We start from the raw sequence: 19,105 nt of genomic DNA, 5'->3' as shown, positions 1-19,105 counted from the left end.
TTGCTCATGCATTATTTATTAATTTCACTCCAGTACAGACTGGACCATGCTCTTCTTAGGATCATTGTAAGATAATTTTTTTCAGAAAAATATATTTATCAAAGTTAAGCTATTAACTACCTGAAGACACAGTCAAATGTGTCTTAAGAAAATATTTAGGTTTTAGAATAATGCGTATTTGTACAACACATTAGAATTTTTAAGAAACAAAGACCTTTCTAAGAAGTAAATCAGCACATTCCAATTTTGAAACTTCCACATAAATTGTTTAGACTCAAGAGTCTTAGGTTTTTTTTTTTTTTTTTTGAGACAGAGTCTTGCTTTGTTGCCCAGGCTACAGTGAGTGTCAGGGTGTCAGCCTAGCTCACAGCAACCTCAAACTCCTGGGCTCAAGTGATCCTCCTGTCTCAGCCCCCTGAGTAGCTGGGACTACAGGCATGCGCCACCATGCCTGGCTAATTTTTTCTATATATGTTAGTTGGCCAATTAATTTCTTTCTATTTATAGTAGAGACGGGGTCTTGCTCTTGCTCAGGCTGGTTTCAAACTCCTGACCTCGAACATTCCACCCGCCTCGGCCTCCCAGAGTGCTAGGATTACAGGTGTGAGCCACCGTGCCCGGCCTGAGTCTTAGGTTTTCTTTCTCCTCAAATTACTGATTATTTTTGGTTTTTTGTTGTACTATACCTCTTTGTATCAAATAGCAGACATTATATATATGTGTGTGTGTGTGTGTGTACATATATAACATTGCTCATGCATTATTTATTAATTTCACATATATAACACACACACACACACACACAAACACATACAGGCAAGGTCAAGTTAAGAGCAAGAACTTCAAATTCCAACCGCAGGGGTTCAGATTCCAGCTCAATCACTCATTATTTTTAAAAACTAGGGAAAGTTACTTGGCTCCTTAGGCTTCCATTTCCTTATTTGTATAAAGTGAAAATAATAGTAAAGACCCCATAGGTTGCTATGGAAATCAAACAAGTTAAAACACATAAAGATCTTAGAACAGTGCCTGTCTTACAGTGAGCACTCAGTAAGTGTTAGATCTTATTATCAGCACTGCAGTTCACTTCCTTTATATTTCCATTTTGTCATACGGCTATACAGTGTTTCTTCAGCAGGTAAATTAAAAAATATCACTATGATGTGCTTCAATTCTTTGATGTCTAATTAGTTTGAGGCGTAAAAATCCAGATAAGTCCTTATACTTTTCATCTGGGATATCTGAGTGGGCTGGACAAAAATGACTAAAGTTGAAGAAAATATGGACTCCCCATCGCAGCCATTGCCTCTTCCTCTTCTGTCAAGGCAATTAAACTCTAATCTTTAGAAAGTAGCTCTAGATGAGCAGACTTAGGTATTCTTATTTTCCTGACTTTTATTCCCCAGCTCTGTTAGGTGACTGATGATTTACAACTGTCTGGTAATGTCTAGAATCCCAGACCCCCCAGGATAGCACTATTTTCAAATTACTTTCTATGTTTTAATACTTGTTTACTGTTTCTGTTCATCAGGAGGTGATTTAAAAACCTAAAAATAAAGTAGCATCCAACAAATGCTGTAGTCCTATTTACTGAGAAGAGGTAACTGGAAGCAAGCAATCTGTGACATATTAATAAACGTATGATCCCCCTCAGGAAAATTTACACACTCTCAAAGCAAAGAACACTTTCCGCCATCATCAAACTTGAGGCATGACTGCTATGGCTTTCTGCAGTCAGGGAAGTAATGCAGAATGGGGTAAATAGGGTAAGGCGAATGCTCCTACAGGACTTATGGTAAAGTCATTCGCACATATTTACTCCACTTTTGTTGTATATAACAGATGGGCTGAAGTCTAGGCAAAAACTTAAATCATGACTACTACTTTCAATGTTTATAAAATGGCAAGAGAGACAGGACATACATGTATGCAGAAAAAACAGAGTTGTTTATAACTGAGAGTCAACATCCAATTATCCTTTCCGGGGAGAAAGAATATTGCTATAGACTTGAACAATATATAGATGTAGTTTTCTCTGGCAAGGGTGACCCTGTGGTCCACACCAAGTACACACAATATGTTGTACAAACAACTCACATAGAGTTAGTTCTTTCAATGCCTGGACATTATAGCAGGGGAACCCAATGTCCAAAACAAGTCAATGAGTAGTCCAAATTCTACCATCTAATTAGTGGCAGAAATGGGATTAGAATGCACATATCCTAACTTCTAATTTATTGGTCTATTCTATATGCTACTGGAGATAATTAGTGCTGATTAATACATATAAACTATATATATATATATATATATTTAGTATTGTTTAAAAGAAAGTTAATAACCCATAGCCCCTGGTTTTATCTTAGTTTTCAGTCTAAAGTGAATATCTTCTGAAGAAATGTAGAATATGATCTAACTTTGTTTTCTAAAAAAATTTAGGTCCTGGCCGGGCACAGTGGCTCACGCCTGTAATTCTAGCAAATCTGGGATGCCGAGGCGGGAGGATCGCTCAAGGTCAAGAGTTCGAGACCAGCCTGAGTAAGAGCGAGAACCCCATCTCTACTAAAAATAGAAAGAAATTAATTGGCCAACTAAAAATATATAGAAAAAAAATTAGCCAGGCGTGGTGGCGCATGCCTGTAGTCCCAGCTACTTGGGAGGCTGAGGAGGAAGGATTGCTTGAGCCCAGGAGTTTGAGGTTGCTGTGAGCTAGGCTGATGCCATGGCTGGCCAACAGAGTGAGTCTCTGTCTCAAAGAAAAAAAAAAAAAAAAAACGATTGACTTCTAAAGCACTGGCTTTGAGTCTTGCCTTTATAAGGAGAAAAAAATCTAACCTTAAATCTATCGCAAATATTGGGAACTAACAAATATTTTGGGACATAATTAAGAAACCAATATATGACACAAAAATAAAATTTAAAATAATTACTTAAATAGATTCTGGAAGTCAGTACAGCACACTGAAGTCCTCCCAAAGGTTTCTCAGTGGTGTGCTACTTTGAAATGGAGGACAATTCTGAATTGTCATGCATGGGAATATCAGAAATTTAAAAATTCATTTTTTAAAGGATGACTACATTGCACAACTATAAATCAAGGTGTGGAAATTTGGATAGTGCAGGCAGGAGGTAAGGAAGAAAAATATGTGTGAGAAGAGAAATTTGTATATCTGATTAGCTGATAAAGTACATTAAAAACCATGTTATGTGATACCTTATGTGATACACAGCTTTAATTATTCCATAATTACACCTCTCGTGCATAATAATGTGTACTGTTCAGTGTCTTCTCTCTTACTCTAACAGAATCACCAGTAACGTGATTGTGAGATATATTTTCTAATTGCATCAATAAACAATTGACCTGTATATTGTGTTAATTCTCAGGTCTCTAGGGAAAATAATAAATTTCCATAATGTTTGGCAATCTTTTCCCACTTCATGAAGTGCTATGTAAGGAAGTCAGAGATTTGATCAATGTTTTTAAAAGATTGAGTTGTTCTATGGTTCTATGTTTCATATGATCTACTCTAACATTCACTGAGCATTTTTCAAGTCATAATCTTTTTGTAAAAATAAAAGTATATAACATTTTTGAAGTGTCATAAGCCTTTGGCATTGAAAAGCAGCACAGAGGGGCCGTAGATCTAAAAGTTCAATTACTAGAGACCTGAGCAGAACTGAACTTTCTGAAACGCAGATCCTCAACCAGAAATTTGAGCATTCTGTCTAATCATTAGTTGTGAAAATAAAGTGTTGGGAATCAAGAATGTCAAGGTCAGATTGTGGAGGGAGCATCTTAGAGTCTGTTAAGCCTTAGGTATACTTTGATAGAACAATAAAACATGGAAAAATTTAAACTATCAGCCTTTATGGTAATGCCTGAAGCTACACATGTGGCCCCTCTCTTATATCTTATCTTTCTTAAACACACTATGCTTGTAGCTGCTGACACTACATGTGAGATTTGTTTGGATTAGTGTTTCTATTCAGAAGAGCTCTGGAAGACCTATTGATTTAATTGTGGTAGAAATCGGTCCTTGGTGAAAAGATAAGAGTGAGTTCATCAAACAGATGCTTATACCTAAAAATGCTGGTTTACTGCCTTCTCACTTGAAATTATTTTCTTTTAAATTTTATTTAACTAGTTAATTGAACTCCCTCTACAATCTTTTGCTAACTATAAATTCAAAATAATTATCTTCCCTTTTTTGGTGGAAAGTGATCAATATAATTTTATTATTTTTATTTTTCTAGCTTAATATTTCTGGAATATTAGAGTTAAGGAAGTCATGGCTTATGAAATTCTAGTTCAGAATTTCTGAGTTATTCTTCAGCATGAGCACTTTCAAATTTCACCTCTGTAGACTCCAACAGTAGAAAAAAGGAAAAGAAGGAAAGAGAATAAAAACCATGTCACTAAAGGAAACTGAGGCCCCAACATATGTTCCAGGTCACACATATTACAAAGAATTTTTTCAGGGAAGCCTATGGCTGGCCAATTTGATCTTTATCCATTTTGTCCTTTTTGTTTATTTGTTTTATAACAATAATTTGTAATTATTTATACTTATTTTGCAATGTCTGCTGTTAATATGTATGTCTTTTATAATATGTAAAATAAGGGAGTAAACTGCATGCTGTTTGAATTCTTATAGGCACATTTCAAAAAACTGGGGTAAATTTTACCTAACATAAAATTAAGCATTAACCATTTTAAAGTTTACAATTAAGTAGTATTAATATTTAGTACATTGATAATGTTGTATAACCATCACCCTATCTAGTTGTGAGATATTTTTATCATCCCAAAAAGAAACCTAGTATTCTCTACACCCTTAGTCCCTGGAAACCACCAATCTGTTTTCTACATATTCTGGACATTTCATATAAATGTAATCATGCTAATGTGGTGTTTGTGTCTGTCCTCTTTCACTTAGCATAATGTTTTCAAAGTTCATCCATGTTGTAATGTGCCAGGCATTTAGTAGATATGATCAATAAATATAAATTAAATGAATAAATGAACTATTAGTTAATTGCTACAAAGTTCTGATTACATTTTTTTGTTTAATCTTTCCAAACAATTCTCACCTAAACCCCACTATACTAGTTTTCTACCCTCTTTCATGTTATGGTTCTCTGAAATAATACACACTTCTTGACAGCAGATGTGGCAAACAGATGTTTCTTCCATTCCTAGCAAAAAGTTAAAATAGAGCTGTAGACTCTCTAGCACTAAAAAGCGACACACAATCACCTGATGATTTCCTTATTCTGCTCTATACACAACAGGTCTTCTTGTCATCATAGTTGACATTCTTTATGTGAAAAACAAGGGAAAGGGAGGATTAACGCAGGAATCGCATGTGTGTATGCTGCAAAACACTTTTTGCTCTCCAAGCTTTACACAAGCAGCTTTTTTGAAAGTGGTCATATAGTTCCTGCACTGTTAATCTTGCAAATGAAAGAAAAGATCCCCTGGAGTGTTGTGGAGAAGAGGCGACCTGTAATGCAAATGCTCAGCCAATCCTGCACCCCCAACCTCATTTCACAGTGAAAATTCCAGGGAAAACCCCAATAGAGTAAGACAAAAATTTTATTGCTTCTTAAAGAAGACAAAGATTAAAGTTTGCTGATATGCTACCCATTCACAAATATATTTTTCAGAGTTAATTTTTGAAATATAAAACTATGCTTTCTTTCCCTACTACATATAAGCCAAATGTGGACAAGATAAGGAAATAGTCCCATAATTAGTTTTTTTTTCCCAACTAATACTTCTCTAAATATTTTTTAAGTGTCATAATGGCATATGCTTTATTCAGTTTTACTTTGAAGATTAATACTTCCTGACAATAGCTTTGTTTTCCCTGACTTCAAAAGAAAAAAATATAAGTAATAAGTAAAATATACTGTGAAGATGGAAGATAATTATAAAGGACATTTATGTCATGTTCCTAATAATAAGAGAAAACTGAATCTATTCCATAAAATTAATAGAGGCATGTATCTCCAGACTCTGGGGACTGAAACACTTTTAAAGATATAATATTTACTAAAAGTCATGATCAGAGTTCCATGTAAAATGTGACCTCTTTGAACTCAGCACATTTAGAAAGTGGTCATATTCTATAGACACAGAGGGATCAAAACAGCCTATCTGCATCTGGGAAAACAAAATATTCCTCACCTATAAAAGGCCTGGGAGAAATGGAAATGCAGGAAAGAAGTGCTCCCCCAAGAAGACAGTTGCAACCATTTCCCTCAAATTACACATTCATAGTACCAGCTTGGAGCTCTAATTTGAAAGTAAAGCACATGAGATCTTGCTGAACTTCCCACCACTTCCTAATTTTATATTTTTCAACTCTTTCATCTCCTTTTCACCTCCTTTTCTCCTGTTTCATCCTGTCTATATTCAGCAATCACCCCTTAAACTTCTCACCAAAAAGTCCTGCTATTTCATAAAAACAAAATCAAACAAAAAGAAAAAAATAGCCCAGCAGGGAACATAGAAAGTAATCTAAGAATAAATAAAATAGCATTTATTAAAAATAAATATAACTGGCCGGGCGCGGTGGCTCAGGCCCATAATCCTAGCACTCCTGGAGGCCGAGGCAAGGCGGGCGGATCCTTTTAGCTCAAGAGTTTGAGACCAGCCTGAGCAAGAGCCGAGACCCTGTCTGTACTAAACAAATAAAAAGAAATTAGCTGGACAACTAAACATATATAGAAAAAATTAGCCGGGCATGGTGGTGCATGCCTGTAGTCCCAGCAACTAGGGAGGCTGAGGCCATAGGATCGCTTGAGCCCAGGAGTTTGAGGTTGCTGTGAGCTAGGCTGACGCCACGGCACTCTAGCCCAGGCAACAGAGTGAGACTCTGTCTCAAACAACAACAAAAAAGGTGATTAAAATGGTCAATTGTATTTTATATATATTTTACCACAATAAAAAAGTTGAATTGTATACTTTCAATAGATGAATTATACAGTATGTGTATTTCATTATAGCTGTTATTTTAAAAAGCTTTATATGGCATTTCATTTAATCTCCCTCCATGCAATCTCTTTTAACCCTCTTAACTTTAAATGCCATCTCTATCTTGTGTCTCCTACATTTACATCTCCAGCTCTGAGTTCCGGATTTATATATCCAGTTGCCTATTTATCATACCTCTTTGAAATCTAAAAAAATTGGTACAGACCTAACAAACTCTAACCCACAAATCTTTACTTATGCCCCCAAATCTACTCTTACCCTAGGCTCTCCTATCTGACAGCCACACCATCCACCCAATTTGTCAAGCAGAATAGCTGGAAGTCCTTCACGACATTATATAGGCTTATCCCAATGGAACTAGCATGAGATGAATGAGGAGGTACCAAAAACTCAATAATTAAGATAAATATTTCAATGCAACATTAAGAAGTCCAATTAATGCAAAAAATCCACAAGAACAATAAAGGCTAAATACATTTTTTAGCACACCACTCTGTTTTATACTTATCAGTTATCACTAATTGATCTTTTTTTTGGTCTTCCCTTCCTTCTTTATATAGGTATATAGTTTCTCTTCCATAACAGTGTAAGTACCATGAGAGAGACAATATTTTTTTTTTTCTTTAAGACAGAGTCTCTGTTATCCAGGCTAGAGTACAGTGACATCTTCATAGCTCACTGCAGCCTCAAACTACTGGGCTCAAGCAATCCTTTTGCTCAGCCTCCCAAGTAGCTGGCACTGCAGGCGTATGTCCCCACCCGGCTAATTTTTCTATTTTTTGTAGAGAATGGGTCTCGACAGGTTGCACAGGCTGGTCTCAAACTCCTGGCTCCAAGCAATCCTTCTGCCTCTCCCTCCCAAAGTGCTAGGGTCACAGTAGTGGGCCACTGCACCCAGCCTTTGAGGGAGGGAGTCCAAGAGAGGACTATTGTTTTAGCTTTGGGGTTCGGGTAACACCACTTCCTTCCTTTCCTTTTCTATCCATATGTAGAGATAGCAGTGGTTTCCTGCTGTTTCTGCATTATGGGCCATTTCAGCTCTTCTAGCATATTCATATCCCATTTCCCATACTGAATTCTCTCTATTCAACTATCTGGAATGAATTTGCTTTAACTGAGTAGGTCCTGGCCAATACAATATTTTAGGAGACAAACGACTAAGTGTTTAATCCACATTACTCATAATTCCTAATGGTCTCCCATGAGGTAAAAGAAGAAAGATAAATTATACAGTTGTATATTTGCAAATATTACAAATAACAATGTTTAAAGATAGCAAATTTAATAAATTAAGGTACTTGTGCAGTCTTCTACGTTGAAAGCCTCTTATTTATAAATCTAAAATCAAAAAAAAAAGAAAGAAAAGGGACGGGAGAAAAAGCAGAATTTAAGCTATGAATTATTTAAGTAGAATTAGATTTTTTGGGGGGGGCACTTTTATTCCATATGATTTAGGCACATTTCACAGTTGGTTTCCTTTCCATTCCTATCTACAGAATTTTAGTATCAGTTTAAGTACATTGTAATTTTTAGATATTTCTTACTAGAAAGGAAAGCAATTAATCTGAATTACCTCCTATCCATTAAGAAATGGTTTAGCAGTCCATGTCCTTCAAGTGAGAAGTTATGGTCTCCCACATTTCTTGCCCCCAGACATTGGTGAGGGCCGCTTCTCCTGTTGGCCTCAAAAGAAACTCATAATCGGACTCATACTCTACTGTGGGTGGCCCGGATTCAGGCGGCAGCCGCGCCACCCCCTCCCCCCAGGGCGCCTTCGGGCTGCCCTGAAGGAGGCCACGGGCGGGCGGGGTGAGGTAGGGGGAGGGGAAGCCGGCTGCGGTGATTGGCGGAAGCCCGGCTGGGGGGTCGCACGCTGTTGGCCATTGGTGCTGGGGTCCCCAACCTCTCCACAAGCCCCACGAGGCTGCTGCTCTTCGTGCCCAGTCGCCACATTGCCTCCTGAGGAGATGGAAGCTCGTGCTGCCGATGCCGTCGTGTTGCCCAAAGAAGAAGGGCTGGACCGGCACGAGAGGCTCAGGAAGCGGCCGGCCACCCTGTCCTTGCCGGAGTTGGCTGGGGAGGCCAGAATGGAGGGGTCACTACAGTCTTCGCCGCCCCCTGCAGAGGCAGAGGAAGACCTCTTGTACTGGCAGTCGCTGGAGATTATCTCTCGGTACTTTTGGGAGCAGGCAAGCGGCACCAGGGATCCAAAGCCAATGGTCATGTTTCGGGCCGCCAGCAGGAAGGCTCTAGAGACCTTACGACGTGTCGGGGACAGTGTGCAGCGCAACCACGAGATGGCCTTCCAAGGTAAGAGGGTTGATAGCCGCCTAGGATATGCTAGCTCCCTTTTTTCCATCTCTCCCTCCCTTTTTTCCATCTCTCTCTCCGTTTTTTTCCATCTCTCCCTGGACTCATCCATCGAGGATGGGTGAAAACTGAAACGAGTCAGTATTGAAAGGAGTCTCCTCGTGTTTATTCTGGCCATGAGTCAGTGTTTCTGCCCATCTTGACTCTTTTGGAAATGTAGCTCTGTTCAAAGACCAGAAAGGGTGGGATATCAATTTTCTAGTGGGGTCGGCCTGAGTTCTGTAGAGCCTAAATAGCGATTGCCCCTTTCCCCCACCCCCGAATTGTGCACTGGTTTAGAAAAAGTAGGCAATGAGGACCTGCATGCTTTTCTTTTTCAGGCATGCTTCGGAAACTGAACATCAAAAATAAAGACGACATCAAATATTTGTCTCAAGTGATGGCCTCTGTTTTGAATGACAACGTAATAAACTGGGGCAGGATCACGACTCTAATTTCTTTCGGTGCCTGTGTGGCCAAACACCTGAAGAGCATAAATCAAGAAAGATGCATCGACCCATTAGCAAAAAGTACTACAGACGTTATCGTAAAAACAAGACGAGACTGGCTAGTCAAACAAAGAGGCTGGGTAAGTTTGCTTTAAGATCGAAGGGGGCCTTGGAGTGAAAATGGAATGAAGCATTTTTTAGAGAAGGTGGGGATACGTAAAGGTTTTTATGATGCACGAGTCTCAAGTTTCCAGGCTCTAACTCATGCATGTCTGGTTGCTTGATGTTTGAATAGTGGATCCTTAGAGACAGTGGTATTGCAGCTTGAATTGTATCAGAAATCCTAGTTTTCTATAGACTATTTTTGTTGCCGTTCAGTTCAACACTCTTCCAACTGGTGGATTCAAATTATGAAGAAATGAGTCACCTGGGGATGATAGCGAAAATACATTCCTAAGGCCCTCCGTCTCAATTGAATACATGTGTGGTGGAACCTGTGTTTTTAAACATACACTCATATGTGGTTCTCATACAGGATAAACCCATGTGAAAAATACTGGCCTACACAGTGGAGATGTTAGGTGCTGGGGGTTTGAGAGTATGGGTTTTCGTCTTTTACCTGAAAAATGGGTACTCTCAGGGGCCTTTTGTTTAGATTATCCTAGTGTTACCAAGATATTACTGTAAAATAAAGATAATAGGTTCATTGTAATCACTGTTTTGGGGGGGAACTTAGATGTTTTAATTTACCTTTTCTCTGTATATAGTGTTAAGATAGTGGAAGCCCATACTTGAAAATGTGCTTTTCTGTTTTGTTTCATTTTCTAGGATGGGTTTGTGGAGTACTTCCATGTAGAAGACGAAGAACGTGACTTCGTAAATGTGTTGCTGGCTTTTGCAGGTGTTGCGGGATTAGCAGCTTGTTTGGTATATCTAATGGGATAATCTTGTAAATGAAATAATTCTAACCAACAAAAACCACCAGAACCACATGCATCTGTTTCAGCAACAAGCAAACTTTGGGAGGCCATGGAGGAAGACTTTTAGATTTAGTGACGATAGTAGAGTAGGAAGACTTATTTCCTTGTTGAGAACAGGAGACTGGCCAGTAGCCAGGCTAGTCATAGAATTCATTAAATATGCCCACAAATTCATTAATTTCCTATAGTGTTAAAAGGGAATCACTAACAAGGCCTGTGACCTGTATAAAATTTAGTTAAAGCTACAAGTAATAGAACTATGACTAGAAGCCTTGGTACTGTACAATTAGAAGCCTGTTCTACTTTAGCTTGGTTTGAATGATAATTAGTTTATTAGCCTAGTAATGGCCAAGAATACTTAAGGCTCAATAATTAGTTACAAATAAGGAATAGCCTCAAATTAGGTTTTTTTTGGTTATTTTTTTTTGGTTTGGTTTTGGGTTTTTTTTTTTTTGGTTTTGGTTTTTGGGGTTTTTGTTTTTAGTAGAGACAAGTTCTCCCAGTAGAAGATAACTGGCTCCCAAATAAGTTTTTTTCATACGCTTTTAAACTTTGCAACTTCTGTAGTTAGGAACCTATTTCTTATAGCTTTTCTATGCCAGACTTTGTCTTGGTCAGTTCTAGAGTGTATACAGAACCAATTGATAGAATTGTATGCAACCTGGTTGTCATGAAACAAATCTGATTCATAACTATGCAGGCTTTAATTTTCCTATCTGATTTTGGTTAAGTATTCCGTAGATAAGTTTTTCTTTGAAAATCTGAGATTGCGAGGTTGAAGAATGGAAATTAATCCTTTAACTTTGTTAGATGTAGGTTTTCAATAATTGGGTCAAAGAGGAGTTTTTAAGGTGGGGGGCACTGATGACTTACACATAATGGGCTCTGATTGGGCAACTACTTATTTGAGTTCTTTTCATTTGACCTAATTTAAATGGTGAAATTTAAACTGAGTTCACGAGCTCATCTTTAAAGCTTTTATTAAAAGATTTTCAGCTGTTCCAAATGTGACTTAGTAGTGTCTGTATAAAAGATCACATCAAGTGAATGGATGAGCGACATCTGATTCCTTGTTTGCTTAATAAACTGTAAAATGATGGCTTGGAAAAGCAGGCTACCCTCTAAACTTGGTGTTATTAGACTTGCTTGTTAAACACTTAAACTGTTTGTCAATAAAACAAATACTTATTGTTTCATTTTTGTTGATGATTTCCCCCCCCCCAGAAAATGGTTTAAATAGCAACAACCTAATAACTTTGCTTAGCCAAAATAGATCATTTTTATAAAAGTAAGATGGTCTATTTTTTTCTTTAAAAAAATAAACATGCTCAGAATGTGACAAGTAAGGGTTCCTATCAACAGAGACAATATAGGAATAAAATACTTTATACTTCGGTTGTCAAAATATATTATAATGCCATAGTGTCATGTTAGAGGTATGAATAAATGTGTTACAAATAAAACACAAGTGGGTCTAATTTTTATCCAAATGTGATAAGGAATACTAGAAGAGGAGGATGTTTATGTGGGGAGAAGAATTTATTAGCAAGCTCTGTGACTATGAACAAGTAACATCTTTTCTGAACTTCAGTTAACCTGATAATAAAATTATAAGGATACTTAACTTCACAGAGTTATTGTGAGAAGTAAATAGTATCCTGATGTAAATGTACTTTGTAATGCAGAAACTGCTACATAATATGTATTGCTATTATTTTTGCAGTAAGGGATTAACCCCTTAAAGATTATGGTCAACTTAACTACAATTTTTGCATCTTCTCACTTACACCCAATATTGTTACACATACTCTTCATTATTAATATTTCAACACTGGCTAAATATGGAATTTATATCGTCACCACTTTTTAAAAAGCTTAATCTCCTTTTCAGTAGCACCTAATAAAAGAGATAAATCACATAGCTCTTCCTATTTAATCTCCTTATCCTACTGTGAATACCGTTCACAGGATTTCTGTTCTCCAGGTCCAACTTTTTCATTTTTATAGAAAGGTTCAATATGAACAGAACACCCGTTCTGGAAGTAAAGGCTCACACATTTCAAATTCAGTTAATCTTGTCTCATAATATTGCCAGAAAGAGCTGCAGTTGACACAGAGGCATAAAGTGGAAGTCATCCCTAGATGCAGCAGTAGGGAGATAAATAAAACACGAGGAATTTGGGCTTATCTGTTACTAGCTGTGCTTGCTTTTCTTAATTTTAGATAGATGAAACACCAAGGGAATTCTAGGACTGGATAGTTAAATATTTGTGGATGTCAGCCCGGTGCGGTGGGCGAATCCCTCAAGGTCAGGAGTTCGAAACCAACCTGAGCAAGAGTGAGATCCTGTCTCTACTAAAAATAGAAAGAAATTAGCTGGAAAACTATAAATATATAGAAAAAATTAGCCTGGGCAAGTTGGCTTATGCCTGTAGTCCCAGCTATTCCGGAGGCTGAGGCAAGAGAATAGCTTGAGCCCAGGAGTTTGAGGTTGCTGTGAGCTAGGCTGACGCCACGGCACTCTAGCCCAGGCAACAGAGAGACTGTCTCAAAAAGAAAGAAAAAAAAATTGTGGATATCAACAGCTATGTCCATGGAACAGACATTTTGAAAATCAGTATTTTCAGAAGTGTGGGTCATATGAAAAACAATTATCCCTAGCCAGAGGGGAGGTGGAATAGTTACACAGGAGACTTTACAACAGTCAGCTGTAGAAACTACTTCCCTGTCAATACTATAAGATTATTTCTCATGTTCTTCTCATATGAAACAACTGTTACAAAGAATGGAAAATGGCTTTATTGTATACATGATTTCCAGTTACATTTTCTGCCTCTTCCTTAAGAGTCCATTATGATAATAGCAAGAAAAAAAGTAGAGAGAGAATTTTTATATAAATAGTAGTTCAACCCAATTATATTCAGTCTTATCAAGATGCAGAGCTTTCCAAAATTATTCTTCATATGCACATGAAGAATATCAATGATTAGCTGGACATCTTTTTCTTAAGTGCTTTCCTAAAGCTCCAATTTATGCAACAGCATTGTAATAATTCCCACTCTCAAAACCCTTCTGTTCACTAGCGTATTAAATACAATTATAATTGACTACCTTGGTGACTAATTTGCAAAAGCTATTATATTGGCTTCTGGTTTTCTTTTACTAATTTGGATTTATTTGGAATCAAAATTGTACAAGGTATTGCACAATTTGGCTTTGCAATCAGTGATGTCATTATTTACCATTTATTATGTCTATAATATATAAAGCACATAACATGAATAAGTCATTAATCTGAATTGCTGCTTTGAGTATGTTACTTTCTCATTTGTCAAATGAAAGTCTATGGCTGGTCTGATGGTAGTGGTTTATCAGAGCTTATTAACCTAAGTGTCACTAAAGATGGTATATAATCCCCCACTGCTAAATTTGACTGGCTTAAAAAAAATGAAAGACTACATGAAAGCTTGTCTTTTTCTAAAATTCCAAAATTACATTATTGATAATATCATATGCATGTGCTATTTACCTCATCCATTATTGCATTATTGAAAGATTTTGCACAGAGGTATTGTTTATTTCTATGCATGAGTGTGTATTCTATTTCTACCGGTAACTTACCTCTTTCTTTTTACTAATAAGAATCTCTCAGGAGTAGTTCAAACTACTCTTCTCACTTTCTCAATTCAGATCCATCCCTTTTTCTACTGTGGTCTAAATTTTCTCAGCATTATTTCTCAGAAAATGTTTACTAAAGTTATCAATAACCTTCTAGCTTTCAATAGTTATCCAGTTTTAATGGTTTCAAAATTTCAATAGTTATCTGGCTTGTGCACTTTATGACATTTAATACTATTTACCCCCATTCTTATTCAGATTTTATAGAAGGCCTTTCATTAGTTTTCCTTCTGTGCTTCTATTCATTCTCTTCTTTTGCCTTAAAGGCTACAATTTCCCTAGGTTTTGGTCCTTGCTATTCATTTAGTCTTGAGTGCTCTCATGTTACCGAATGAAGTAGTGCTGTCCCACTCATGCATAATAGTGGTGCGCTAGTGGCATAAAAAGCAACAGGGTAAACATTGCACTTACTTTTAAAAACTTTTAAAAGTAAGTAGAATTTTTTTTCTAATTTCAGAATGTTGTGGGAGTACAAACATTTTGATTACAAGTAATGACTTTGCCTTGCCCAAGCCAGGGCTAGAGGCGTGCCCCTCCCCCATACTGCATACATTAGTTGTGAGTTTACCAACCCCCACCCCTCCACCTGAGGGACACCTAATTAATATTATCCTGGATAGAGCTTGAGGCCATCCTTGGAAGTGAGGTATCACAAAAACGGAAAAGTAAGCACCACATGTACTCTCCATCAAATTGGTACTAACTGATCCACAGAATAAGTAGAATTTTAATCAGAATATAGGCCAATGGTGAAAAAATTCCCACTTATGCATCCCAGGCCCCCTGGAGTAAAACCTGGCAGTAAATCCTATTCCCAGGGTCTTTGTTATCCGTAGGCATTGGACCAATTAAAACCCTCAGCAAGGCTGAGCACTGTGGCTCATGCCTGTAATCCCAGCTCTCTGGGAGGCCCAGGCAAGCAGATCACTCAAGATCAGGAGTTTGAGACCAGCCTGAGCAAGAGCGAGACCCCCGTCTCTACTAAAAATAGAAAGAAATTAATTGGCCAACGAAAAATATATAGAAAAAAATGAGCCGGGCATGGTGGCGCATGCCTGTAGTCCCAGCTACTCAGCAGGCTGAGGCAGAAGGATTACTTGAGCCCAGGAGTTTGAGGTTGCTGTGAGCTAGGCTGACGCCATGGCACTCTAACCTGGGCTACAGTGAGACTCTGTCTCAAAACAAAAAAAACAAAAACAAAAACAAAACAAAACAAAACAAACAACCCTCAGCAACAATGTTAGAGAGTGTCCGTTTCCCCACACCATTAGATAACATAAGCTATGAAATGTTCTGATCCTTGACAATCTAGGTAAAAAATATGGTGTTTCAGAATGAAATTTTGTCATTCCCAGCAACATGAATGAGATTGGAGGACATTCGGTTAAGTGAAGTAAGACAGGCACAGAAAGATAAATACCACATGTTCTCACTCATGTGGAAGCAAAAAAAGTTGATCTCATAGAAGTGGAGAGTAGAGTAGTGGTTACTAGAGGCTGGGAAGGGAAAGAGAAGCACGGGATAGTCAAAGGCTGGTTAACAGACACAAAAGTACAGCTCAATAGGAGGAATAAGTTCTATGTAGCACTGCAAAGTGACTATAGTACACAACAATTTCTTGTACATTTTCAAATAGCTAGAAGAGTAGACTTTGACTGTTCCCGACACAAAAAATGTATTTGAGGTGATGGATATGCTAATTACCCTCATTTGATCATTACACAATGCATACACATCCAATAATCACACTATATTTCATAAATATGTACACTGTGTCAAAAATAATAAAAGCAAAAAAGAATATAGAAAATATAGCTTTTAGTCTTCAGTTTCAATTCTATTAATATTTGTGAGGCTGAATACCTTTTTGTATATGTAAATACTGTATTCCTTTATGAATTGTCATTTTGATCCACTTTTTCTCCTGAGTTAATATTCTTATTAACTTGTGGGAGGTGTTCAAGGTCCAATCCTGGGAAACACTGAAAAGATTTGAGACTAGGTAGATTAGAGCACTGATTATTGGGGAAATTAAAAAAAAAAAAGGAGCATAGAAAGAACATAAGGCCAGAGGTGGACATCTCCTTTTAGGAACAATAAGGCAATTTTGATAAGAAATGTGTCCTTCGAAGACTTAGTGGCTAGGGGGAAAAGGAACTGACTAAAGCTAAAGGATCCTAATGAACAAGATGGTGCTAAAGAAACAAAAGATAGACTTGTGAAAAAGTATACCATTTATTTACTATACCACCACCATCAATAACAAAAACAATCTGCATGTCATACTGGCAACAGAAGAAAGTAGTCTTGAACAATGAAATCAAATAAGCCAGGTGATCCCCCTATCCTACTGCCTCAAAAAAGGTTGTCTTCTATTGCTGATCCAGGGGGAAAAAAAACAAAGCTGATATCAGTTAATCAGATAAAACCCACTGTAAAAACACATTCACATACATACACATCCACCTTTGCATGAAGCAGAGCAAAACTGTAACTCGACACTCCATAAGGAATTTAATTTTTTTTTCTGGTTCAAGTTCTCTCATAATTTTTAAATTTACTTTTATTTTTATTTATTTATTTTTTTGGAGATGATTCTCTCTCTGTCACCTGGGCTGGAGTGCCATGGCATCATCATAGCTCACAGCAACCTCAAACTCCTGGGCTCAAGTGATTCTCCTGCCTCAGCCTCCTGAGTAGCTGGGATTACAGGTGCGTGCTACCACGTCCTGCTAATTTTTTTCTATTTTTAGTAGAGACGGGGTCTTGTTCTTACTCAGTCTGGTCTTGAATTCCTGACCTCAAGCAATACTCCTGCCTCTGCCTCCCAGAGTGCTAGAATTACAGGCATGAGCCACTGCACCCGGCCTATTCTTTTAAATTTTTATTTTTTTAAGGAATTTATGCTCAAACAATTGCAGAATTGGAAGAACATCATGAATCATGAGCTCAAAAAACTTAAAATAGAAAAAAGTCAGGAAGATATGCAATAGGAGCTAACCAAATTCAGGAGAAACAGGGAATAAATAAAGACTAAATTAAAATGAGCCTGTGGCACATAGAATTTCTAAAATGGCCAGCCTATAACAAATAAAAGATGAATACTGGCTCAATAAAATGGTGCTTCAGGAGGTATTTCTACATCTTCTCTGAAACAGCAGCAGGAGCTATCTTCATTATCCACCTTCTCCTGAGCTAAAATTACTGTCTTACAAAAAGAGAGAGAGAGAGGAAGGAAGGGAGGGAGCGAGGGAGGGAGTGAAAAGAAAGAAAGAAGAAAGAGAAAGGAAGTGAAGAAAAGGAGGGAAGGAGTGAAAAGCAAAGCAAAGCATATGCTCTGGTCTGAATTGGTCCTCCAAAATTTATGTGTTGGAAACTTAATCCCCAATACAACAGTGTTGGGAGGTGTGGCCTAATAAGAGGTGATTAGGTCATGAGGACTCTGCCCTCATGAATGGATTAATGCTGTTATAAAAAGGGCTCGAGGGAATAGGTTCTCTCTCTTCTGCCTGCCTTCCTTCATGTGAGGATACAGCAAGAAGGACCTCAGCAGATGCTGGCACTTTGATCTTGGACAATCCAGTCTCTAGAATTGTGAGGAAACAAATTTCTGTTCCTTATAAATTACCCAGTTTTAGGTATTTTGTTGTAGCAGCACAAAACAGATGAAGATAGCAGGTCTGCATTATGACCTGAAAATTTCTAATGCAGGAAATTGTATAGATCTGTGTAAACAGACCCAGTGACTTGCTGTACCTTCTGAAACGAATGGGGAGAAATGTGCTAAAGGGGAAAAGTCTTATCAAGTTTGATGACTCACAACCAATGGGGTTTGGCCAGCTCAGGAGGTAAAAGATGATTGTGTATTTGAATGTGAAGCTGGCAGTCTGTACCAGAAAACGAAGCAGACCATCATACAATTGCTTAATGATCCACCTTTCTCTGGTAAAATACAGTCACATAAAGAAGCCAGATGTGACAGCCAGGTGTGTCCCTCCTTCTCCCCTGATGACCATTCAATTGGTCTCAGGCCAGGGTCACAGACTGATGCTGGCAGGGTGGTCCATCGGTACAGGATACGGTCCAGAGCAAAGCCAAAGGTCCAGGCAAGATGCCACACAGCACCAGTGGCTCAGCCAGTCTCAGTCAACTCTTGTCAGGGAAAAAACCAGAACAGTCTAAGCTCATGTCAGTCTAGCCTTCAGTATTGGGGAAAAGGAATAAAACATTGACCTTCACCCATACACGACTTCCCTCAAGCTCAGGAAAGAGTTGTTTGGGAAACAATTTTACTCCTCAACAGGCAGCTTTCTTAAGTCTCTTGCTCCTGCTCCTGCAGCATCAAGTCTTTTGGGGAAGTCTTCTGTGGATCTCAGTGGAGTTTGCATGCCTCCTCCAGCTTCCTGGTGCCCTGCCAGCTCCTCCAAAGCAACCTGCGACACCCGGGCCATGGCAAACTCCACTAGCCTAAAGGTCATCAGACTAGTGGCCCCAATCCATGGAGCCCAGGCTTTGGCGAGTGGTTCAAACCCAGTGCTGGGCTGTCCCACTGGTGCCCTAGCTCCTGCAGGAGTTAATGCTGGTGCCTTCTGTCCTCAGGAGGTCAACTACCAAACTCATAGCCCACTGCAATGCAAGTAGGTGTT

General features: G+C 38.1%; 1 protein-coding gene and 1 pseudogene across 1 annotated transcript in view; one reads left to right on the top strand and one right to left on the bottom strand.

Moving 5' to 3' along the window:
* The window catches only part of IL1RAPL1 (interleukin 1 receptor accessory protein like 1), a 1,316,165-nt gene that overhangs the window by 549,470 nt on the left and 747,590 nt on the right, over positions 1–19,105 (bottom strand). The window lies entirely within an intron of this gene.
* LOC109730250 (induced myeloid leukemia cell differentiation protein Mcl-1-like) lies at positions 1,712–19,100 on the top strand (annotated as a pseudogene).

This window comes from Microcebus murinus, chromosome X (assembly GCF_040939455.1).
Source record: "Microcebus murinus isolate Inina chromosome X, M.murinus_Inina_mat1.0, whole genome shotgun sequence".
Classification (NCBI taxonomy): domain Eukaryota; kingdom Metazoa; phylum Chordata; class Mammalia; order Primates; family Cheirogaleidae; genus Microcebus; species Microcebus murinus.
This window is presented reverse-complemented; position numbering and strand designations above follow the sequence as displayed.